We start from the raw sequence: 25,177 nt of genomic DNA, 5'->3' as shown, positions 1-25,177 counted from the left end.
TTATTTCATTTTTTCCTGGAGATTTGGGTGAGGAGGCGGAGATGAGCTTCTAGGAAGCGGAGAAACGCACGAGCCACGCACACCTACAGCAACAGGTCTTGTTTTGCCTGGAAAGGATAAGCTGAGCTTTGTGAGTGCTTGAGCCGAGCCTTTCCAGTTGCAACTGGGGCAGCCGCTGATCCCGCAGACGGGCGTCGGATCCGGAGCTGCTGGCCCCGATTTCTCCCACCGCCGGGTTGGCGAACAGCTCTTCCCAAAATACAGGGTGGATGGTGGAATAAACGCGGCGATTCAAAGAGGATTTGTCAATACTAAAAATAAACAGGCCCGCAGATGTGTCCTAGAGGGTCACGTCCAGGCGCAGCGTTTTCAGGGCCGATGAGCCGATTTCGGCGATTTTCCGTCCGTGTGTCCTGTCCAAGGTGCTGAAGTTCATTTTTCCTGCGATTTCCCAGGATTTCGGGGCTTTGCAGAAGTGGTCTTGGAGGCTTCCTCTCGGCTGAAACCGGGAGCGGGGCGGGGGGGGGGAGAGGAGGTTCCCTCCCGGGTGGTAGGAAGAGAAAGCAGGGATGTGTTTTCAGACACGTATATTTGATCCGTCGTTTTGGCGTGGGAAAGCGGGCCAGGTGGAGCCGCAGATGGATCCGGCAGATCCTATAAGCTTTTGGTGGCAGAGAATTGGAAAGGTCAGAGCTGTGAGGCAGCGAGGAGTGAAACCCCCTTATTCTAATGGACCAAGAAAGTGGTATTTCTGAGAGTGTCACTGCTGTTGGTTTGAGTGCATTACCTCCGATGAGACATCTGGTTCTGAAAAAGTTGAGGGGAGCCCAGTGTCAGGACGGGATGGGAATGATGCAAATGGGATTGTCCACTGATTTTGGTAATATTTCTTTTTTTTTTCTGGTGTAGCCTTTTCAAATGGCAAACACGGCTGACAGCTTCAGAAACAGAGGGTCCTTAAAAAAAAAAAAAAAACCAAAAACAAAAAAGCACGTCTTTTGGGGACAAGTGTCTCAACATTTAAGCAATGGAAGCCTGTCCTGCAAGTTGTGATATTTTTAGATTAATGTGCCAAAAGGTCTCAGCCTTAAGTAGTGGAGTTTATGTAAGCTTTGGTATGAGGCAGATCACAGTATTGCTAGAAATAATCATAGATGAATATGTTACTTAACTTATATGTGACTGGAGTTCAATGTTGTAACATGTTTTTTCTCAGTTCTTGACACTTGCTCTGAATCCATTCATAATACAGGTTTTTACTTCTGTCTGAGACTCTCAAAGGGTTTTACAAACACAAAGGGTCAGAGTCTAATGCCTGTGTTTGCACGGAGAAGTAGTTTATGCTGTGAGGAGTCCTGCAGATTTAAAGCATGCAAAAACTCTGTACAGTATGGTAGAGAACTGATATCATCTCATACCCTCAATCATTCGTCAGAGCTCACAAAGGTATTCGGTTGCATCATTGGGTATGTAGCCTAAATACCTTGACCATGAAGGGTGTATGTAGACCATGAGGCTTCCTGACTCTGAATGACAGCTTATGGGTACAGACTTTAAAACTGCAACCGAGTCGAAAACATTATATTCCCGGCTTGAATCAGAAACTGGCTTCGGTTCTCACTATGAAGGACTAACACCTGTGGCACCAGCTGACACCTCCTAGGACTTTTACAGGCTACAGGAAAACGTTGAGTAGTTGCTGTATTCTTGATTTAAATGTGTTGTCAAAATTATATTTTAAAATGTCCTGATAGGAAATGACATCCTGACGGGCATGGGAAATTTATGAAATACAGTTAGTTTTAATTTCTTTAAAAGATCCTACTTATGATATTAGACAGGGATTGCCCTCTCTTCTCTCTTGTCTCTTGTCTCTTGTCTCTTGTCTCTTCTCTCTTCTCTCTTCTCTCTCCTCTCTTCTCTCTTCTCTCTCTCATTACCATTTTCTATTCAGAATCTTGAAGGAATGCTCTGTGTATGTATGTGAGTAAAGAACATTTCGGGTTGCATATTAAAGCATGTTGTCAGTTGTTCGGAAATCCTGGTCATGCTTTTCAGAAGGAACAGGTTTTTATTATCTGTTATCACCTCAGATGCCTTAGTTTTTGGAAGCTCAATTTGAAAAACATAGAAGAGACCTGTTGTTTTCGGAGGATGGGTGCTCAGTTCTTCCTGAAAATTACTACCTTGTAAGTTGTCTCCAATTGTCCTCAAGAATTACTTTGGAAAATTATAGCTGTGATAGTTAAAAGGTGGCAACAAGTAATTTCTCAGTTCTGTTAAATAAAACTCAGGTATCACAGAAGCAGCATCACCTTTAAGTATATGCTTGACTTTTCTGCTTTGTGTTTACGTGCTGTCTTGAGGTAGGGCCTTAATCATAGTGTGGAGCAAATTATATTTGAAATTCTGTCATTGCTTCTCACTTTTAACATCTAACCTAGAGGAAAAAACATAAAGTCAGTCGGGTATATTCCTGTTTGCTTATAGTGAATGTCTCTGCCATGGTGTCATGTATGACTGCAAACAGTTCAGATAAACAAGTGTTTATTTATCTTTTAAATAACAACATCCTCATGAACATCTACCAAAAGAAAACCCCGGTTATATTTCTATTGATCTTGGTTTATTATTTACTCTGCAAACCAAACTGATGGGCCCTCTTTGACCTGGCTCTGTCTCTTTGGGTTTCTCTTGCAAAGTGACAGTTTCTAAATCAGGAAGGAAATCAGGTCACATTTCTGGCTCTGCAGGATTTATCTCATTGCTCTTCTTTCAAAGTAATTAGAGTTACTAATAATGAGGAAAAGAAAACTTTTCCAGAACTGGAATGTCCCTAACCCCTCTCTCCTTCTTGCGGTTTTTGTGTCACCGAAGAGACCCAGGTAGTTTAGAAAGTTTGTTGTGGAGGATCCTTTTGCTCCATTATACAGACAGTGACTTCCTTTAATCATAGCTGCAGGTGATGTGGTCACCCTCACTGTCTTTCCCTTGGATTAATAGCGTTTCCTTATTTATTTCCCACTCGTTCCGGGATGGTGTTACTGGACCAGCTGTGGGCTGCCTGGTTGCAGTAGGTGAGATCCCACTGTGAGGCTGTTCAGATTTTAATCTGGGAGAAGAACGAGGAGACATTTACCAAAGTTATCCCCATCCCAGTCCCGAAGAAGGCTGGGGAGAGAGCGGACACACTGGTTTTGTTAAATGCGTGTAGTATCAGCTGTCGTGATCGCCATTTGTACCCCTTCTTTTTAGGTTTCTTATCAGTCCCAGTTCACGGAGGCATATTCCCAGGAAAGACGGCAAATGAACCACAAAAATTCCCTCTCTCCTAACACACCCACCTTTGAGGAGGTGCGGTTTGGCCTCCTGTGAGGAGGTCACCTTGTGAATCTTGTGTGTGCAAAATTTTCATTGATGTCAAAAGATCTCTTATCTTTTCTGGCAAAAAGCCATACCTCCCTGCTCTTTTTAATGAACAAAGCCTTTTTTTTAATCACAATTCTGCATGACAAGAATGGCTTCTTTTTATTTTTATCATAATATTGCAAGAACTTTTTAAATGTAGAGATACCACACATCAAATAATAATGTTTTACCAAAGCATACAGAAAAATTAAAAATTCTGTTAAGCTCTGAGTTTTCCCTTTGCCTTTTTTAATTTACTTTCAAAATGAGAAGATTTTCTTTTCTATCTTGGAAAAAATAAGCCCATTCTTTACCAGATTATTTAGTTCATCTTTCAGCTTGAATTCAACTTCCCTGGTTCACTAAACTTCTGCCAAAGACGCTTTCTGCTGCAATGCTGAGAGCCCTACCAACAGGTTATAGATGCTTTTTAAAGCTTGCTGGATTCCTAAGGTACTAAAACTGCTCTGCATCCAAGTTATCATTTGAAAGATATCTGCAAGCTGTGCTTTATTAATTTTAATCTAACTCCAGTATTAGTATGGATTATTTAAAAGGCCTGATTGGTGTCAGGTTCATTTTTAAGTGTATAAAAGCTAGGTAACTGAACACAGACCGTGAGCACCAGTAAGGTGTCTGTGTTAGAAGCAAGGAGTCCCTCTCAATATTCATGGCATTTGCAGGCTGATTCTGACCAATAAGCCAGATTTGGGGGCTTTGGAGGGGTCTTGGAAGGGGCGAGTTGTGGGACTTTTTTTTGCTGTTTCTAAAGGCTTTAGAGAAAATTAGAAAATCTGTGTAATAAGGACTTATGGAAAAACTTGCCCGTGAACAAATTCCTTCAAGACCCGTTAGCTGGAGATAGATTAGATATTAACTTTTTAGGCCAAAATCCATTCTCAAAGACTGTATTATTTACGAAGTGATTTTTCCAAGGTTCTTTTTTGTGTCGTAATGAAATGGTCACTTTATCCAAAGAAATGGGCAGTTTTGTTAGTGTCTCGGTGGCTGAATCCGTCTGGCTTGCAGCACGCCGGGTCTAACAAGCTGTGTGTGCATCACGGCTCCGGCTTTACAGAACCAGATGCCCGCTTGGTCCTGGGTAACCAAACCAGGACAGCACAGAGGGATCATTTCTAGTGATTTTCAGTGAGCAAACATTCACCCCGGTAGGAGCCAGCTCAGATTTTATGCCCTGCTGTCAGCCCATTTCAGTGCTCTGAGGAGCATCTCTGCTGCCGGGCTGTACAAGGGCAGACGCTGCCCCTGGGAAATCCTGAAAAACATGAACTTTAAAAAAAAGTGATGATTAAATAAACTAGAAACGGCTCACCGTCATGTAAAGCTCGTAAAGAGGAGCAACTCTGTGATGAAGTTGTCGTTTTTCCCCATGATATAGCCACCAAAAGTGGGCAGGGGGCTACGGAGAGAAATGTTAGAGGGAGGTTTTCGGTGACGGGAGGAATCTCTGCACGCGGCTGCCTCGCTGGAGTTGCAGCCGAAGCCTCCGGACAGGGATGGGGGTGGAAAGGGAGGGCACGATAACGAGAGGGTTTAAGCCCAGACTGAACCGCTCAAACACATCATTAAAGTATTACAGCCTGACCTGTAGACAGGCATTTAGTGTTGTCTGAGGCCTGACACGTTAGTAGCTGTTACATAACGCACAATTATAAAATCACACTAAAGCCTCTTTAAAATACCTGCCTGATTATAACAGGGTAATTATGCCACGTTTAATAGAGCTGGGTGCTGCGGGGAAGGGACCCCCAGGCACCCGAAACCCATTCCTCCGCCTGCCATGTCGGATGCGGCCGACGGTGCCGTCCTCTTGTCCCGGGGAAGTCCTAAACCCTCCAAAGCCCCCCACGGTCGCGTGTCTGCCCCCCGCTTCGCCAGCCCGCGCCGGCTCTCGCGTTACAGGGGTTGTCCTTTCCTTCCGGACGAGGATTTCTGGCCGCCGCTGCTCCCCATATTAGTCCAGCCAACGCGACGGCGTGACGCAGCCACCCCCCCTCTCCCTCCCCAGGGCCGAGCACATCGTCTCCGCTGCCTCCCCAGCCCCATTTCCAGCCTCCGACATCGAGCTACGCGCGGTTCCCGTGCTGCTGGAGGGGCCGGAGGCGTTGCCAGCGGTGTCTGCAGCAAGAGGGTCTGGAAAGCACTGCAAGTATCTTAAGAATTTTTTTAATTTTTTTTTTTTTCCCTTTTATCTCGTTTCAACAGTGTTTCACGTCGAGAGGTCTAATCTCCCTCGATGCGCGCGTGTAATTCCCATCCATGTGAGCGCAGGGGCTGCCGCCGGCTCGTGCTGTGCGTCCCTTAGGAAATAACCCCTTCAGAGTTGCGGTGCGTGGCAAAGTTCCCCCTGTTTGCTGAAGTCCTCGTAGCTCTTTTCTTCCCTGCGTCCGTCAAACGGAGGGATGAATCCTCCTCTTGGCTCCACCGGCGTAAATGCAGATCGATTCGTTTGGCTTCAGCGGAGCTAATCCAGATTTACACAGCCCTTTCCCTGAGGACTTCCCCGTTTTTTTGCTCTAGGTGGGCCAATGTCAAAATACATCCCATGTAGTCAGATTCCCTGTCTCCAACCATTAATTATTCCTTGGCAAAGTTTCTGAGGAAGAGTGGTTGTATTTGAAAACAATACACAAATTCCGTTGCTAATTTTAGAAAGTAAGGGGGAATTTTTTTCCCCTCCTGTTGAAACTAAATATAATTTGAAAGATAATGTACGAAGATTTAAATATAGCATGCAATTATACATTGCATATGAATAGTTTCTCTCGTTTTTAACATGTTTAGTTTATTTTTCCATCGTTCTCAGCAGACAGCTGTTAGATAAAGAGAGAAAAGTAAATAGTTGTTATGAAACCATACGTCATAACTAAAAGGAAAAAAAAAAAGGAATCATCATATGAATATGGAAGAAAAAGGCAGAATAAATCCTCTCTGTGCTTTCTTCCCTATGTCCCATTCTTTCTTGATACTTCTGTAGTAGTACATTAGCTAAAGAAGTACTTTATTACTTTAGTCGAGAACAAATTTCCTGTAGGTCCGCTGTGCTCCTATTCCTGCTGGGTCCAGGCAGCTTTGAATCGAGGGTCTGAATTCTTCATGGGAGGATGAAACTGGGGTAGAAACTTTCCTAGGAAAGCGTCTGAGTTCTTGGCTTCTTTTGCCCTTAGTGGAAGTTTTGTTTGAGTTATGTTGAGTTTGCTTTTCTGCGAAGCTGCCTGAACTTGATGACCCCCAAATGTTTTGTCATGACCACACGGTGTCTGAACGAGCATCTATCTGCAAGGTGTACAGATGTCCTTCTGGCTGCCGTGGAGAACTTGCTTTCTTCTGTAGCTGAAATGCAGCGCTGCTCCTCATGTGCTGTTAGATCTGTGAAAAAATTGTTCTTTTTGTTAAAGGATTCCTCCAGCTTTCCCCGGGTTTTCCCCATGTTGTGAAATCTGAGCGGTGCTGGGCTGGCAGGGCTTGCTGTGAGCTCAATAGTCAAGACCCAGCAAAGCTCTCTGCTTTTTAGCTGCTTTTCAGGGCAGGCCAGAAAGAACCTAGAAACACTGCACTGAGTCACACATTGCCTTTTCTAAAGAAATACGGAGAAAGGCAAAAAAGACCCCCAAAATAATAATGATAACAATAACAATAATTAAAAAAAAAAAAAAAAAGACCTTGTGACTCTAGAGTCCTGGGAACAGAGCAAGTGGCTGAATATGAGGTTATGGTCTGAAAACATTGAAAGTTTCTGGGCTGTGGTTTTCTTTTATTAATTAGCTAAAGTGATGTTCAGAACCTGAAACCAAGGCTTTTAGACACATCTCTGGTGCCTAATTCTGCTCGCTGTCTCATAACAGGGTGAATCAGGAGACTGTTTATTGAAGTCAGTGATGCAGCGTCAACGTTAAAGGAACATAGGGAGATGGAGGGTTTGTTTACAAGCATAAAAGTCTCCTGGACAGTTTAACACCAACAGTGAAAATTACTGAATAGCTGCAAAGCACAGAGCTTACATGTAGCTGAAATAAGTTTTCTGGAACATTTCCAGAACTATTTTAAGGGCCTGATCCAAAGCCCGGTGAAGCCAAAGGTAAAGCTCCTTTTGACTTCTTTGGATCTGGCATTACACTTTGAAACATCATTCCCTCCCTGGAATTTTCTAAAGCTGTCTTTTAGGTGTTTTTTGATTAGCTATTATGCCAGATGTAAGGTCTTTTGTATCCCTTTAGCGCTTGGATTGGTTAAATATAAGAAGGAAATAGCATAATTACTTTGTTGCACAGGAAATTCTGATTTTCTATGTATTCAGTCATTCATTGCACAAACCATAGAAAATCATCTTTTGTTGCTGGGCTTCGCAGTTGGTTTACCATTGCTCTCATTACGCATCTGTCCTATCCTGTAGTTTTTGAACCCGCTGGGCAATTTGATTCAGAGGTTCAGGACTAAAAGATATCTGGGGTTTACAAGTGCTGTCAAAGGGTGTTCCTGGATAGAAAGTAGAGGTACTCAAAGGAGTGTCATATGTAAGAAAGTGACTGTAGGGTGACTCAGCCACATGCCACACAGCAATGAATCCACCAGAGATCCATAGGGAAGCAGATTACTTAGGTAACGTGGGTTGTTCACAGAATTTCTATTGCGTTATACCATATTGCATTTTATGTTTAGTGTCCTGTTGCCAGGCCAGTGACTGCTTAACCTACATCAGCCAGGTTCATGAGATCAGGTAATGCCAGATGTAGGCTCTAACTGTATCGTTTTAAAGGCAACTTGGAAACAAAGCCCTGGGACGTCAGCCTCTTTTGAGATCACATCTCAAAAGGCTCCATCATATGAATGTAGTGCCTGATCCAGACCCACCAAAGCTCCCCGTTGGCTTCAGGAGGCTGTGGATAGGTCTGCATGTGCCACCTGCTGAGGAGTGGGTGTCAGGAGTCAGGGACCAACGGTGTCCCCAGCTGTGAGAGAGCCTGTGGTCCTGTCGAAAGACTGGAGGAGGTGAAAGAGGGGCAAAGATGACGTCCCAGAGGACCGTGGCCCTCCTGCTCTAATCCCGCTCCGCATGCTGTCATATCTGAGTCTCCCTGTGCGCCTGGGGGATGTTTGACTGTATTGGCACTGCTGCCCACTTATGGGTATCAGCTACGGATTAATAACCATATATATGCATATGTGTAGAAAATATATTTTTTATTTATATATGCGTACAAACAAATCAGGAATGAAGCAGGGCTACAGAAAATGCAGTTTCCAGCTCCACCAGTTACATACTTCCCCTTTTGCTGGGAACAGATGGGACATGCATGCCCAGATATTGCAAGAAGCTGGTGCAAACCGGGCTAAGAGGCAGCAGGGGATAGATACACTGAGGATACCTTGCAACAAGGCTGCGGCTCTTTCTCCCCCAGCCCTTGGCCTGACCATCGCTGCGAGTGGTACGAGGAAGGGAAAATGGAGGGTGTCCCTGACCCCAGTAATCCCCAGCTGCCACCGAGCCTCCTGGGAGGCACCCATGGCCAGTGCAGATTAACACAGCCCACAGCGGGGACTGGCCTGCGGCCAGCATGGCCCCGGGATCAAAGGAGCATGGAGGTGGCTGAGAGCCACCAGCGGGCTCCTCCTCCTCGCCCAGCTCTGCAACAGCTTTTGCCTTCCCTGATAAATCAAGCCCACCCTCTGCAGTCGATTGCAGATCAAAATGGGTTTTTTCCCCATGTATTGCGTGGCTTTCTGAGCTAATAGTTGGCATATAGTCATCCTCCTTAAGCATCTCGCTAGGGCAGCGACATGCGTGCATGCTGGCTGCCTTTTTTCTTGATGAACAGAAACAGGGTCTTCTGACCCCAAATGATAAATCACGATGGCGCGAGGCTGGGAACCATCATGAGGTTGTCATAAGCAGATCCAGTGCAGAGGCATGTAATGAGCTGTGCCCAGTTCTCTGCAGTGTCTTTTCTGGCCAAGCTGCCTCTAGGAGGAAAGGAGCAGGAGGGAACTGCATGCACCATTATTTTGGAGATTGAAAGGTCACGAGAAGCCAGGGAAAACACAGGCATGTGCACACCCAGTGCTGAAAACGGTATATATTAATGTCAAGCTAGTGCCCTTGATGTGGTTTGTGGTGGGTGGCCTAGCTGAGAAGCTTTATCTCTGTTAGAGAGGTTATTTTGGAGGGCTGCTAGTCTGCCAGGACCAGGAGGAAGGTGTTTTAAAACATACTTTGGAGAGACCATCAGCGTCGTCCCCATCAGCTCCAGCAGCCCTTGTGCCCCAAAACGCAGAGGATATTTCCCTGTGCGTGGGACAGCCCTTCCAGGGAGGTTCCTCATCCCATGCTCTCCCCTTGGGCACCTTCATTTTCAGCTTCTCAGCCCTGGGCCGACAGCAGCTTTGTAAAGCAGGGACTGATGCTGACCAGTGCTGCATGGCCATAGAGTTGCCAACAACCAGCCCCATCAGCCCCGTGGTTCATAGGTTTATTTTCCAAGGTGGGGATTGTGCCAACTGTACTGTTTTTATGGTGAGATGGTCTCTGGGGGTGGCCGGGGAGTAACGCTGCCTTAACTTTTGTGAGAGTGTCAAGTTATGCCTCCTCAATATTACCCCAAAGTCCTGCTCAGGCAGGAAACAAGCTGAGCAGCAACACGTGGAGAAATGCTCTTGCGAGGGTATTTTCTCCTCTCACTTCAGTGGGCCAGGCTCTCACCTTGAAGGCAGAGCACCTTCACTTCATGCTCATTTTAAATTGTGGCAGCAGGACATGCACAGTGGTTTGCAGGACCACATGGCCCAAAGCAGGACTCAGAAAGCAGCACCCCGCACATTTAGGTCTGTGGGATGTATAATATGTTGGATATCGTTCTTCCCAATGCCAGTTTGAAAGCTGGTTTCACAGTCATAGCTAGCTTTGCATACGTTTGAATGGTTCCCTGGTACGTGATTTCTTCCAGGAGGTTCCTATAATGTTAATGAATGTGAAAGTTGTGATTAGCATGGGAGATTATTGCTTATAGCAACTACACAATGTATTAGGCTACCCATCAGTCTTGCTGCTAGAGCACTCCACAGAATTCAATAAGTGACATTATTTACACAGTTGCCTTTACGAGCTTGGGAAACTTTGCAAAACGTCTTATAAGCTGGGCGGTAGCTTTGCTACAAAGCACGTTAGCTTCATCGACTGCAGTTCTTCACTTTGGTTGCTGAACTGTACGCTAAAAAGAAATTTTAAAAAAAGCAGAATTGAGATCAATCTCTTATTGATTTTGACTTGACGTATCCAGTTAAAAGCAGAACCAATGCTTTCTGAAATGTTACTGATGTTCAGGAGCTTCGTAGAGCTGCATATGAGAGAGAGCATCAATAGCAGAGTATAAGATCTCTTAATTTGGGCCTCATACAGAGTTTTAGGCACTTAAATGTCAGACTAAAGTTCAAGTGTTCATCAAAGTCCTACGAGGATCTTCAATGTCAATGAAATTCCTATTAAAAACTGTCCTGTGAGGCTTTGCTGCCTGTAAATACTGATTCTGTGAACCAGAAATTGCACGGACTGTTGGAGCAAAGGCCTCCGCAGAATAACGGGATGGCTGGAGAGAGCTTCCGAGAAGGGAACAACAGGGGAGCTGCCGCGGGAGCTGCCACGAGAGTCAAGCTCAGCTGCTTTGCTGTGGCTGTGGGTCGGCTGGGGACAGCATCCCGGCGGGCAGGGACGGGCTCTGTGGCTCCGTTCTGTCCCTGCACCTCCAGCGAGGCTGGAGGAGCTCGGATTGCAGCTCCCGTGCTAAAGGTGGGAGAAACGGCTCTTTCCCAGAAGCGGGAGGTCAAGCAGGGACCCCCCCCATGATGCTCAGCACCACCCCGATAACACCCCATCCCGCTCCTCCATCTCCAAAAAATACCTCCCGGCTCCTTCCGCTGAGGTTGCTGCTTTTCTGGGTGTTTTACCCCGGACCGCCAGCCCTGTGCCTTTGCGGGGGGACGGAGGGAGAGGAGAGCCAAAACAGAAGGCAGCCTATTTTTAGGCTGACTATCTCCCACTCCCTGGAAGGATGGGTGCCAATTAGGTGGTGTCGCGAGGCGACGCTTGCCTGTCTGTAACGCAGCCCCGACGGCAGCCCGGCTGCGGCAGGCGCTGGAGCAGAAAAAGAGCGGAGATTTGAGCCATCTTTCTGCAGCGAGGGACCCTGAGTCTGTCTAGATTTGCGGTGATGGTTCTTTTTTGCCATTGCATCTGTTTATTTTTAGCTGGATAGCTTTCTCGTCCCTCCCATCACATTTTATAACAGAGCTTCACACACACCGTGACACACAGTGTTTTGAAGTCCAAGTACGGGATTTCAGCTTGTGCCTTTCTGTTCATTTGGTAGTGGGATTAAAAAAAAAAAAAAAAAAAAAAGGCTACAAATTCAGGCTCAACCCTCTAATTTAGAGATCATAAAACCAAAAAGTAAAACTTGATAATCTGATCTGTCTTCAGAATAGCAGAGGCCTCCTAGTAATTAGTGTTGTTTGAGCTAAAGAATGTACTGTCTAGAAAACAGGAATTGAGGGGGATAGATTTTCCATTTTTCAGTCTTTGGTAAACCATGGTTAAATTATTTTCTTCTAAGTGTGCACATTACACCTGATTTATATTTCTTTTGTGCCAGTTCCTGGCCACGGGATTTCTTCTATCTTATTCTGACAGGCGGCAAAGTACTCTGTAAGGTGTGGAGTAGTAGTATTGTTGTAGCTGGTGTTGTCCAAGGGTGCTGCTGGTACAGTGATTGATTCATGCGTTTACTTTCTCTTTGTATGATTGAGCTCTCTGAAGCATTTACTATGAGCCTGTTTTCCAGCTCGTAATTGTCCTTAGTGATACTTCCCTAAACCTTTCTAATTTATCACCATAACCCTGGTGTTTGGACATCAGAACTGAAATGCTCTACAGGGGTAATGTTCCCATCAAATTATATTACTGTCCTCTGAGTCCTGATGAACCAATCCCTGCATCAGCTATTCTGCTCTTTTGCCCAGAAAGCAGAGAGGCTGACAGTCACTCAGATCTTTCTGTTTATCCGTATAAAATACCGCCGTAACTGTGGTTTTCTTCTTGTGCTTTACAACAGTGTCCCCATAGCTAGGAAAGCAACATTGATATTCAGAGAACATCTTGGCCAAGTCTGTAGTAACTCTTGGGTGCAATTATCCTGACTTGTTGATTTAGAAAGTCCAGCTAAAAAAGCTGGTGTATATTGTACTTCTTTATCGCTCTTAAATTGCAAAGAATGTCATTCTCGGCATATTACTGCTCTATTGCATGGATTTTTCCCAAGGACAGAACAGAAATATGTATTGAACATTTCTGCCCTTTCCGTGGTGTTGCACCTGACAGTACTAACAGGATACATTTGGTTCCGTATGTGTTTGAAAAGTTCCTTCTTGTCCTTAAAAAGGCCAGCAATGTCTCTAGCTACAGTTTTCTCACTGTGTCTTTCTACTCTATAACTGGCACCTGAGTTACATGTATTATTCTTGACTTCTTTTTTTTTTTTTTTTTTTTTTTTTTAAAGCATTTTGTACTATGGAGTGTGTGCAGCATTTCTTTGCACCATGCAAGACATTTTGGTTGACATAAGATAGGATATAGACACTTTTTTGAGCCCTTCAGCGCCCAGGGAGAGTGACTGTACGGTCTCTGCACTACACGGCCAACATGGGATTTGAAGGACAACGCAGCGGGTATTCAGAGAGAGCTATGAAACTAGGGAAGAGAAAAGTCCCCAACATCTCATTAAGAGTGAAATCCTTTCTCTGCAAAAAGCCTCAGCAAAACAGACCTGCTTCACATCACCAAACCTCGATGCATCCCTTTAATAAAGGACAGACTAAGCGGGGCTACAAGCCCCCAGCCATTAATACAGAGCGGTCTGGTATGTGTTCATTCCCACATCATACCATATGATGGCAACTGCAAATATACTCTTTTCCCCCCGTGAAATGTGGTTGCCATCTCATGCCACCTTCTTCTGTGTTTCTGCTAACAGCCCACACATAACTGGAACTTAGGAAAATGATACCAGAGTCAAAACCGGAGTCATGATCCTACAGCCACTGTCTTTCTGCAGCCAAGCAGTAAATCGCTCCCCTCTGACTTCATCCTAAGCTGGGGACTGCAACAAAACAGCATCATTGGGACAGTCAGTGGGCTCAGCACGCTCTCGCTGGGCTGAAACACTCAGGATTTGGGGAGAAGCCCTCTGCTCTGTGGGAAAGCCCGGGCTGGGAGGTGAGCTATAGCACTGGGTCAATAAGCCAAACACCAAGGGTTGTGAGGAGGAAGAATAACTTCCCAAATCGTGATTGAATCCCTACAAGCCGGTGAGATTGTCTTCCATTTACTGAAAGTATCACAATTCAGTCTCTCAAACCCACTGATACTGGGGTCCCTTAGCGAGAGACGCAAGGCCTCCTGGCTTTGACTGGATATGAACTCTGGGCTGATGCATATTTATTTATTGTTATTTTCTATTTCATGCTGCTGATTGTCCTAGATGCAGGGGAGGAAAATGACTTTCAAATGAGAAGATTTTTCATAAGCCTACAGCATAGCTGTACTTGGAATGCAAACTTTAATCAGTTATTTGCTGGAAAAATGTGTAACAGAAGTGCAATCTCTGCTGGGTTCCCTTTCATCCTAGTATCAGCTGTAGGATGGCGTCTCTTGGAAGAAACATGGATTCTGTGTAAAGAATTTAGGCTCTTTGTAAGCACATTGTGGCAGGGACTATCTACCTTTCTTATGTGCCCTGAGAGTAATAATAAATATTAATAAAAATGATAAATGTGGCTCGGTGGGAAAGCTGTGCTTCACTGGCTTTCCTGGGGAAGTAGAGCATTTTTAGTTTTGAGAATTTCTAAATCTTTCTCTTGGATTCAGATGTCTACTTCTTCAGTTCAGAAGCAGTCAGGTTCCCGTACTCTTGGTCAAAGGAGCACCTTTAACCCCAAGGAGGCATCGCTTCTCCCAGTGCCCCAAAACCTCTTGCCAAATGCGCCTTGCAGGTAGTCACACACCAAGTAGGAGAAAGCTCTGCTGCAAGAGCAGCAGTATCTCTCTGTGGCTGACTGCACGAGCTCTTGAGAGTCCATATCATCTCTCACCATCCCACTGTGCCCGAGGGGCAGTGCGTGCCCCAAGAGCTTTTGCTGTGCACCTAAAAACTCACGCTCGTGTAAGTGATTGCAGTAAAGAGCTACTGGAGGAGGCTATTTTTTTTTTCAGGGCACAATCGGAGAGGCTACTTAGCATAGTTTTACATGCTGCTAATGTGGTTTTATTGCTTCTAGGACCTGACCTACTATCGTTGTGTGCTGCTGTATTATGTGCTATGGATGCTTTTACTCATTTGGAGCTGGTCCAGGGATCTCTAATGGGGCTCTGCACTGCATGACCTAGGTGTGCTCAGCATGACACCATCCCCTGCACTGGGAAAGCTGGTTTATCACACTGCTGTGGACTGGAAGGATTGGGGAATTAGGCCAGAAGCCCTCCCTACCTTATGCTGCGGTCTGGATCCTACAGAGTACTGGGGGATGGCAGGGAGGGGCGGAGGGAGGGATGCCTCTGCAGTCCCCATCACCGCATGAGGCCAGGGCTTTCTTTTTGCTCCGTCGAGGACTCAACGTGTGTGTACTGAGCGCTTCAGTCCGAGCAGTGGTGCGCAGGGGATTCGGTGAGCAGCGAGTCATCCCCCGCTGCTGCTAATGGGAAACCTGACAGCATCCAAATTAGAAATGGAGAAAGGATGTTTTCTCGGACTCACCTTTCCCCACACTGCTGAGCCACGGCTGCTCTACTCCATCCCAGCTTCTTCCTCTGGCACCTTGAGCCTCCAGGAGGGAGAGGAAGGATGAGGCAGAGAGTACTGGTGAGGGAAAGAGCTCTTATTCATCCTGACCCATCAGCAGGACCGCTCCTGTCTTGTAATTGTTCCGTTGGCCAAAATAACAGGTCTTAACATTATCTGTAGCGCCTTAAGCATTTACCACAGCGGTATATTTAGTAATATAAATTATGTTTTGTGTGTTTTAGTGTTGCTAGTTTTGACCTTCTTTCCCATTCTACAGCCTCAAATTGCTAAAGTGAACGTATGCTGTTTATTGTGCTTTTCATAGTTTCTTCACAGTTAACAGCATTTTACATTTGGTACAGTTTTCTACTCTGCCTCCCCCCGCCCCAGTTTTAAAATGCTGATCCAGGCAATAAGATCTTGGTTGTGAGGCCAGTTTCTTTCAGAGGTGCCTAAATCCAGATTGAGAAAACCTTCTTTTGGTAAATGGTGACTTTTATGCCTGAATAGTCTATAGGGACCTTGTCTGTATTTTGAAAATCTAAAGACCTCTTCTTTGTTACCAGAGTAACAATTTCTTATAGTAAGTGGCAAAAAATTTTGTATGACAGAGGTAAAAGCTTTGGATGACAATGTGATTTTACTGTTGGGTACTGTGAGCACAAGCAGGCATGTTTAGCTTTAAGTCAAAGGAGGTATTCATACGTGTTGCTTGCCATTATTTTTAGAAGTTATTTTTTTAAGGGCAGGGCTTTGATCGTCCAAACACTGTTCCTGGCTTTTATTGTCTGTGATAGTTCACTTGTTTCTCTGGGTGGGGAGAATGGGTGAAGTCGCAGAACGGACTGAGCATGGGGCTGGAGTCAGGGGCAGAGTTTCCCAAAGACTGATCCAATTGGACTGGGAAGCTCTTCAGTTACTGTCAGTTCAGCCAGCCTCAAGGAAGCTTGGGCAGGGCTGAGATATCCTCCAAAAAAAAGGCTGCAGCAGCTGAGGCAAAGGGAATTGTAATTTTGGAGGAGAGGGTCATCCCTCCAGGGAGGAGAGCCTGTGTCTGCTTGAGAATGGGAGGTCGAGATCACTCTGAGAGTGATGTTTGCCTTGGGTGCTTTTGAGTCACCTGAATGAGGTACCTGGGCATGTGAGAACACTGCTGAACTGGGCTGGAAAATTAAGGGACTGGTTCTCAATGAAGAGAAAAAGAGATAGATGCTACCTAAATTAATTACTTGAGGAAAAAAAAAAAACCCAACAACCAAAAAATCTCTACCAAAAAGTGACATCCCCTGTGTTTATTAAGACAGCATCTTTCTACCACAGGGAGCTCTGGTTTTCTCATTTTATAGAGGTAGACCTGAGGGCAAATTGCATGCCCGAAGTCCTGTAGAAACTGGACAGTAGAAAGTTGTCCCTGCACCCTACAACAGCAAACAAGTTGTTGCACCACCTCTTCAAACCTCCACAGATAGCCCAGCATGCACCATCCAGTTCCAGGGGCCTGATGAACGATCTTTCCACCCATAGCTCTCCACAGCTTCTGCCTTCACCACCATTAACTTTTTTTTCTCCAAAACCTTCCCACTCCTGCCTCGAATTCCACTTAGGAGAACATTCCCCATCACCTCGCTTTTGCTTCCTTCCAAGCAGGACAACCTCCCACCCCCAGAGACAGCACTGGATTCAGGCTTTTCATGGACAGGAACTGTGTGTGAGCATGCCTTACGCAGTTAATCGGGTGTAAAGAGAGAACACAACTTGTATGGCGATGCTCTTGTATGACCTCAGACATTGCCCGGAGGTGCCTCTGTCTGCGTTGGTGCCATATGAACCTAGAGTATCTGCGCTCTCACCATGTGCTTTGCTGAAGTAGGATGGCTAAAATGTGCTGCTTAGGTGATCAAACACAAAAAAGCTCTTGTCTTCAGGGATGCTGAGTTTTTCAGCCAAGGTCTGTGCTGCTCTCCAGTCCCTGAAAAGGACCTCTCCTGGGGGTCTGCCCAGCTTTTTCTCTGCATGGAGTTTGCCATGCATGTCGAGACTGTGCTATAGGAATAACAGAGCATTCAAAGTGTGTTGGCATGAGTGGCTCTAACCCTGATCCTAGCCCCGTATAGACTGAAAATGCAGACTCAACAAAACTGCTGAAAATGTGTTGGAGAGCTTAGCCATGAGCGTATAACATCTGTAAAATATTTAAAAAGTAGGCAAAAAGGGGGAAAAGTTAAGAGCAAAAGGAGAAGCGAGTGTGCTGCTAGTTCAGCAGAAAAGACAATTGTACCTGCTAGTAGCAAGAACAACTTCATCATCTGACGCATGGACTTCTTCCAGCTTGTCACAACAAATACTGCATACCCAAGGCTATTTGTTGCATTAGCAATAAACCAGTGAGCATAGGGAGCTGCAGCTCATGTTGGCACATAAGCTAGGCACCAGTTACCGCCTGTGCAGATATACTACTATTTAGCAAGCAGGGGAAATGGTGAAGACATGAAATGGCGTCGGGGTCACACTTTGTTTCCCACCTCCTCTGAACTGGGTGTTGATCAAACCCAAGTGCTAAGTCGAGCCTCAAGTGGTAGTATTATCTACTATTTTGCTAGGAGTACTTAAAAGGCACCTATATCACCCTACAGCTGAGGTTCACTTTGCTGTAGTTAAGATAGGACCAATCTCTATTCTAGGACTGGGCAGGGCACAGGAGCAGCTGTCTTCAGATCCCAAATGGCAGTTCAGAGATTAATCTAAGGAGAAACCTGCATTCAGCTGTAAATGAATAGAATGACATTATTTAGCTTACTCTGAACTCAACCAGGATGGAGGTGAGATGTTTTTCCCAAGATGGCTGAGTTCTAGAGGTAGGATCTGTCCTGCAGACACAGCTTATCTTCATCACAGAGAGCTGCATCAGAGCAGTGGTACAGCTGGGGCTCAAATCTTTCTTTGAGTTTGTTGCTAAGGACTTTCACGCTGAATAACACACAGGAGCAAATTAGCAGTCCGAGGTGTGCGTATTACACGTGTAATGTGCTCAAGTGGTCTGGTTTGTTCAGAAGGCAGATAGCCTCACATTAGCATTCGCTATATTCTTGACAAAACAGTCTTAAAAGGTAGACCGGAGTTGAGTGTGTTGCAATAATGCTGCCTTGCAATGAGAGAGACCTGAATGAACTTGGTGGGAACTCCATTTTATAAAGGTATGTACAATCTTCTGGATACCTGAAATGAGAGAAAGGCATTCCTCTACAACACAGACGGAAATAATCCTCCAGGTTGCAAATGACCCGGAGGACACATGCTAGAAAGGATAAGATGAGGAAGAAGAAAGCCGACATTACTCTTGTTAAAAACACTTGAAGGTAGTTCTCTTCTGGACATCACTCTGATTTTTCTTATTTGAAGTAAAATCACCAGGCTTTCATCAAGGTTCCTATCTGTACCAGGAACTGGATGACCAGGGAGACAAGTGAGCTGTACCTTCTGGAAAAGGATTGCAAAATAGAGTGTCATTGGCTTTCATGGTGGAAATATGTACCCAAGGTGTATATGACGTTGCAACCCAGATTTTTCTCAGCATCTTGACCTGAACAGAACTGTTCACAAGATAAAGGAATACAGAGATGGCAGTAATGGGGAAAGAGCAATTAGATGAACTATCCTGTGTGAAAAAAGGTTGTACTGCCTTACCTTCTGCTGGCAGCCTTGAGGCTGCCTTCAAGACAAGACTTGCAGGACATGCAGACAGTAAATCCTGAATTCCAGAGATGGGTACAGCAGATGTGGCCTTGAAAATCACAGGCTTGTTAATAATTGTGGATTAATATATGAGAAGAGTGTCGACAGGCTGGCTAGGAAGTGCTCATGTGGGTAGGAGAGAGACTCGGAGCACAAGGTACCTAGAGATCATGGAGACTGAGCTTTCAGACCTACACTGACCAACCCACAAAAAACCAATTCCAAGTCTAGTTTGGTCTCCCAGACACCTAAATTGTATCTTGTCCTTCCAATTTTCAAGGCCAGCAGCTCTGGTTGGCCTGTCAGGCGCTGATTTTGAGGTGAGAGCTGCCTCCAGAACCAGAGCTTGACTGATGGGAAAGCAGCTTGGCTGTTGAGCGGGAAGATGACCTCCCGTTGTGGGCATAATTGCTGCATTCCTTGATTGGGAGAGGAGCGGAGCAAGCCTGCCTGTGTAGGACTTACATGGAAATGGCATTTTTATGGGAATGACTGAAATGCCTCTTACAGGCACCCAGTTAAACACTCCTCTGAGTCTGGCCACAGGCCAGTCTGGAGTCCTTTGAACTTCTTGCCCTCCAGGCAGAGCCCAGGGTTGAGTTTTCCTACTGACTTCCAGGATGCCAGGTCATTGCTAGCCACAGCGAAGAGAGCCCAGCTGCCTAAAGTGTTGCCCACAGCATTGCGTGCATCTCGTTGGCCACGGTAGCAGTTTCACAGGCGCATCCGAGGGCAGGCGTTGCTTTCTGCACTTTTTGTGGCACTGGGTCCACTGGCAGACCTCTGTTTTTAGCAGGGTTAGAAATCGGACCACAGCTGGCAGCCAGGCAGTCTGCCAGTGTGCTGGGCGCATCAGCCATTTCTCATGATATAGAGCAGCTGAGCTAGATTTTTTTTTTTTTTGTGGAGGCTTTGAAACATGTTGAGCTTGCCATGTGGGAGAAAGTTCTGTTAGTCCTGTGCTTGTCTGCATCCGTTTGCAGCAAGGGCACGTGAGTTTGGGAGCATATTTCTGCTCCTGGCTTAAAACTTGTTTTCAGCATATTGTGCATGTGCGCACAAGACCTCTCGTTAAGATACCGAGGTCCTGTTTCTAGGTGCAGATCTACGATGTGGTGCATGTAGTCAGGGAAATAGAGCTATGAGTGTGTGTAAATTCAGAGGCTGCTTTTGCAGCTCTCGTGTACCATATGCTGTTCTCGGGAGAGTAGGATTTCAGCCCAACAATCAGGCTCCCGTGGGAGTCTGTCAGTGCTGCTTTACTGCCCTGGTCAGAGGCTTTGTGTGAAGTTACTACGCCTGAACAAAAATGAGAACTGAACACAGCCACGGAGAGCTGGATGGCTTTCACGTTCTCACTATTCTGCATGGTGCCGGTTTAAGGGATTGATTCACCTTATCCGTGTTGGTTTCCTCCTCTTTCTTCAGGAGCTCAGTTTTAGACTTTACTATTTCAAGGCGGAAAAGGATAAGAGAGGAAGCCACAATATTAATCCCTACACAGCCACACTGATTTTGGTTTTTTAAGGTTATTATCCTAAAATAGGAAAAATAAAGCTCTTGTTGCTTTATGAGTGGCGAAACTGTGGATCTAGCTCATTTAACTTGCCCTTCCAAGCCCATAGTCTCTACCTGACGGCTTGTGGGGCTAAGTGGCAATGTGTGCAACAGCTTATCAAGGATTCGTTTGTATCCCTAAACTGATTGACATGCTGACTGCTGTCTCTCGGAATGGGTAAGGGGCTGGAGTTACACCACAGTGGGAGCACTAACTACTGTTGATTTATTTTACTTAACTCTTTATTTCTGTAGGATGAGTGGGTGTTTAGTGTATCTGAAATGTCTACTTCCGTCTCAAGTGTGGTTGAAATTGGCCAATGGATTCAAAAGTTATTAGAGGGGATTAAAAGACAGACAGCATGATCAGATAAGCCTTTTTCCTCAGAAAACTAGGCTAAAAAGGGAAAAAAATCTAGTGCAAGGACTCCTGCGATGTCCTCTGTACATCCCGTTTTTTTCAGCATCTGCAGTAGTTAATACTGGAAGCTCTGAGTATGTACAAATGAGTGATGCAGCACATACAGAAATGCCACTCGCCTTTCCTCTGGCTGTTTATTTACATTACACCTGCAATATTGAATGGGGTCAGCCCACTGATATGGCATCGGTCCCTTGTCTCAGCAGCTGAAATCTGTCACGTGTGCGTGAGGACTGGCTCCAGGTTATCCCCGTCTGAACAACCCCTCGCCCAAAACAGGATTTAGCTGCCAGGAGACAAGCCCCACAGACTAGTCACTGTTTGCTGAGGGGCTGTCAGACAAGCCGACAGGTTGGTCATTCTGTATCCTCGAGCAGCTAATGAGGACTTTGCTGCTTCTCCTCAGTCTAGGTGTGAAAGTGGAAATATTTTTGTTGAGTAGTGATATGAGGCTGTGCCCCTCTCAGCCCCAAATATATATTTGACCAGCACCTTTCCCAATGGGCAACATTTTGCTGTCTAGAAGCTGCCGGTCCAGTTCATAAATCAAGGTATACAGACTCTGGGAGGTGGGGAAGTCCATGAGGCCCTGTACTTGGTCTCTGGATAAGAGGTTGCCACTTTGCATGTACAGCAAAGCTGATGACCCTTTGATCCCTGCGCACATCTCAGAGCAAACTCTGTTAATCGTGATCCCGTGATCCAAGAGGAGTGCCGGAAAGGGGTTGGGTTTAATGGAGCCTTTCATCTGAGAGAAGGGTGCTGGGATGAAAGCCAGCCTCAGTTGCAAGAAGAAAAATAGTTAAAGCCTATGAAGGTATTAAGGCTCGGAATTTAATTTCAGGCTAAATAAAGGCATGTGCTGGGAGATGGATTTTTGAAACAGGAAGGAAAGGTACAAGGCTAAGATTTGGGGTTCTGGGTTATCCTGGCATTTCGAGCCCAATTTTCTGTGTTCCTGTTTATATAGCAGAGCTGGTACAAATTTTCAAGCAGACACACAAATCCAGAAATAAAAGGAATAGCTGGTTGTGAACCTGCCGCCCACGCACACAAATCCAGCAAGCCAGCTGGGCTGCAACGCTCCTCCCTCCCTTCCTGCTCCTCTGACATCCCCATCGTCTCAGCCGTCACAACATGCCTGAGCTCTTACAGGCATCGCTGAGGCCCACGAGGCAGCTTCCCAGAGCAGGATGGCAAAGGAGCTCCAGACGACAGCCTGAAGAGACTGCCTTGTCCCCCTGCACCTGTAGCGCTGGGGGTCTAGTAGCTTCTGAGCATCCCCAGGGAGAAGAGGCTTTATGGCTCACAATCAGTGCTTTGAACTCTATTGGGAGGAATTCGGGTGAGCTGGTGGGCAACGTGGCTGGCCGAGGTGCTGGACACGAGATTAAGTTCACACCTGCCAAGAAAAAGGTTTCATCTGGTGCTCGCTTGGGCTTTCAGACCTTCTGAGTGTGTCTCGCCCCAGCTCGTGGTGCAGCTGCACTTCTTGCATGGGGAGGCAGAAGATGGGCTGCTGGGCAAAGCCTAGGAGAGCTGGAATCCCTTCACCTCGATGGTGGAAGAGGCAAAGAACTTCACACTTTCTCACCCTTTGTTCAATCCACAGTGTGTTTGTCCAGCACCTAGCTGCAAAGTAATTTCATTTGGGGCCTCTGGGCGCTACTGTCAAAGAACAAAAAATAGCAACAGGAATTTTGGGGGCTGGGCTTCAGTTCAGAGGCTCAAAAAGATTGTGCAGGCTTGAAGATCCCTCCCTGCCCTTCCCCCTCAGCTGGACGCTTGACATTGTGAAGGAACGCTTGGTACCATGCCTAGTCTTCAGGATTAGTAATTTGCTTTGTTGTCTGTGTTAATCTAAAGCCCCTGACTACATAGCAAAAATTTAGCCAAGTTCCTTCTTGGAGAAGTCTGGGAGGAGGGAATTAATCTGGTGTGCGTACTGAAGCACTCCGCTCAAAAGGGTCGTTATCTGTGAGCCTGCTGGCCAGGAGGGACCACGCTGCCTTTACCCTGGGTATATCAGGTGTGCAGCTGGGGGGAACCCCCACCATCTCCTACCGCAGCCAGAAAAAAGCTCTGAAAATGTCTCGGTGTCAGAAAGCAGTTTCCCGGCTGAAGTCTGATGTTTCCTCTCCACCTGGGGACCGCAGAGCTGCTGCCTTTTGGCAATTTGCTCTCCAGAGGCAGTTGAGAAGAGGTAGCTTCTACCCCTACTTTTGTTGGGCTGGTTTGTGGGAGACTTGGGTGCTCACTGTGCCGACCAGGAGTGGGTCACTGCCCGTGCCTAAAGATTGCAAGATGCCTTGCAAAGTACTTTATGCCTCTACCCTGGCCTTGATCCCGTGGCAATGTATATTCTGTACGAGGTTCTACCAAATGCTTCTCCTTCCCCACCCCCAACTGAAACCAGCTCAGACTCATTGTTTTCCTTTGTTGCTAATTTGTGGTGGTGGTTTTTCTTCCTGTGCTGCAAGAGATACAGCCTCATATAACCTAACTCTGAAAGACTCCTGATACTAGCTTCCTCCCACCCTCTTTATTCATTCGTCTTGTGTCTCATTTTGCAATTGCTATTATTTCATCCCTCTGGGGCAACTACTAAGGCTACCCCGATGATGGATGCTGCCAGACAAGATGCATAAATATTAAGAAAGGCGGGAAGAGCCAGACTTGCAATTTCTTTGGGCGGAACAGTGGTGGGGATGCTGTTCTTAGAGCCGACAAACACAACTGCAACCTGAGCTCCAGATTTAAAAGCCTGTAGGTGCTGGTTAAGCTAAAAGTTTTAGCTGGGGATGTAACTAGCTAGCATCTTGTGGTCAGGCAGACAAGCAAACATGCTGGTTATACTGGTAATTTTCGCTAGACTGCTAAAGGGCTTGTTCAGGAGACTGGACTGGTCTCCAAATGTATACTGTACCCCGTCTAATTTCTGTTGCTGGTAGAGCGAGTCAAATTTGTAACTAGATGATCTTGTTTATTTGCAGAGTTTCCTGAATCTTGACATGCAAAATCTGATGTGAGCATTGGACCCTGTGCATGGCACTAGAAATGATTATGTTAACTGTCAATCTGGGACGTAATCCTTGTAGTGCAGTATCACAAGTCACCTGTCTACGTGACCACCTTAATAAATCAGCGTGTGATCGCCTGGAAATGCCAGAGGTTTGGTATTATCAGAAAGCCTGGTAGCAATATTCAGATACTGGAAGAACAGAAAGTCTTGATTAACGCTGAGTTAGCTGTCTTTTCTCTAATGCTGTTTCCAGTTCAATGGATGTCTTGATAATAGTGTTTGGTCCGAAGGCCACAGACTTATTGATGGTCACAGATCAAAATACCATCACTTCTAATAAATTATGCTGCCCTATTTCTGTTAAGAAGTGCACCAAGGAACAACATCTATAAAAGCAAGGGGAAAATCTGAGCAGCCTCACCAAAGGCTCATAGAACTACTATTCAGAGTGAGAGCGAACACGATTGAAATACATTTCCAGAAGTGAAATCCGGGGAACGCAAATTCGTTGCTGGCAGGGCATCTTTACTGTGGATCCCGGAGCACACTAAGGCTAGTGTTGTTTTTAGAGGATGCCAAATTCAAACCTGCCTTGCCTACAACCCTTTCTGTATCCCTCTTTGCCCATCTACCCCACCTTGGATCAGGTGTAGTTTGGGAAATTTGAGGACAGATAGATCAGGACTATTATTAAAAAAGCACAGAATATTTTTCTTACAACTCAGGGTTGCAGCTAATAGTGGCAAAAGTTTTTGATAGATTAGAATCAGTTTAATGTTCACAGTCTCCAAAATATCACCTCTCTGTTATTACCTATGAGTATTGAGGCCAAGTGTGATCATGCAAAGATCTCAATACCCAATACCAACTGAGTAAACTGACACTTTGTAAAATCAGGGATTATGAATGTAAAACCATCCTCACCTTGCTAGAGCTGGTCTCTGCAGATCAGAGTGGAGTATCTCGGCAATCTTGCCACTCTTCCAAGGATCTTACATTGTCACTTCTTACGCTGTGCGGGCAAAAGGAGGCTCATCAGTTTAGCATTTTCCAAAAATACTATTTTGCACTTACAAAAAATGTTCAAATTACCTTCCTCTATCTAAAACTAGCTATCAGAGTCCATTACATTTTCTGTAGTAGGAAAGAGATTGGAAGACATCTCATTTCAGAGCATAGAAAAACTGACCA

At 45.7% G+C, this 25,177-nt stretch overlaps 1 protein-coding gene across 1 annotated transcript in view; it reads left to right on the top strand.

The window, feature by feature from the left end:
- SCN5A (sodium voltage-gated channel alpha subunit 5) overlaps window positions 1-25,177 on the top strand; it is a 216,444-nt gene that overhangs the window by 1,049 nt on the left and 190,218 nt on the right. The gene's annotated exons all lie outside the window — the stretch shown is intronic.

This window comes from Accipiter gentilis, chromosome 4, assembly GCF_929443795.1.
Source record: "Accipiter gentilis chromosome 4, bAccGen1.1, whole genome shotgun sequence".
NCBI lineage: Eukaryota > Metazoa > Chordata > Aves > Accipitriformes > Accipitridae > Astur > Astur gentilis.
This window is presented reverse-complemented; position numbering and strand designations above follow the sequence as displayed.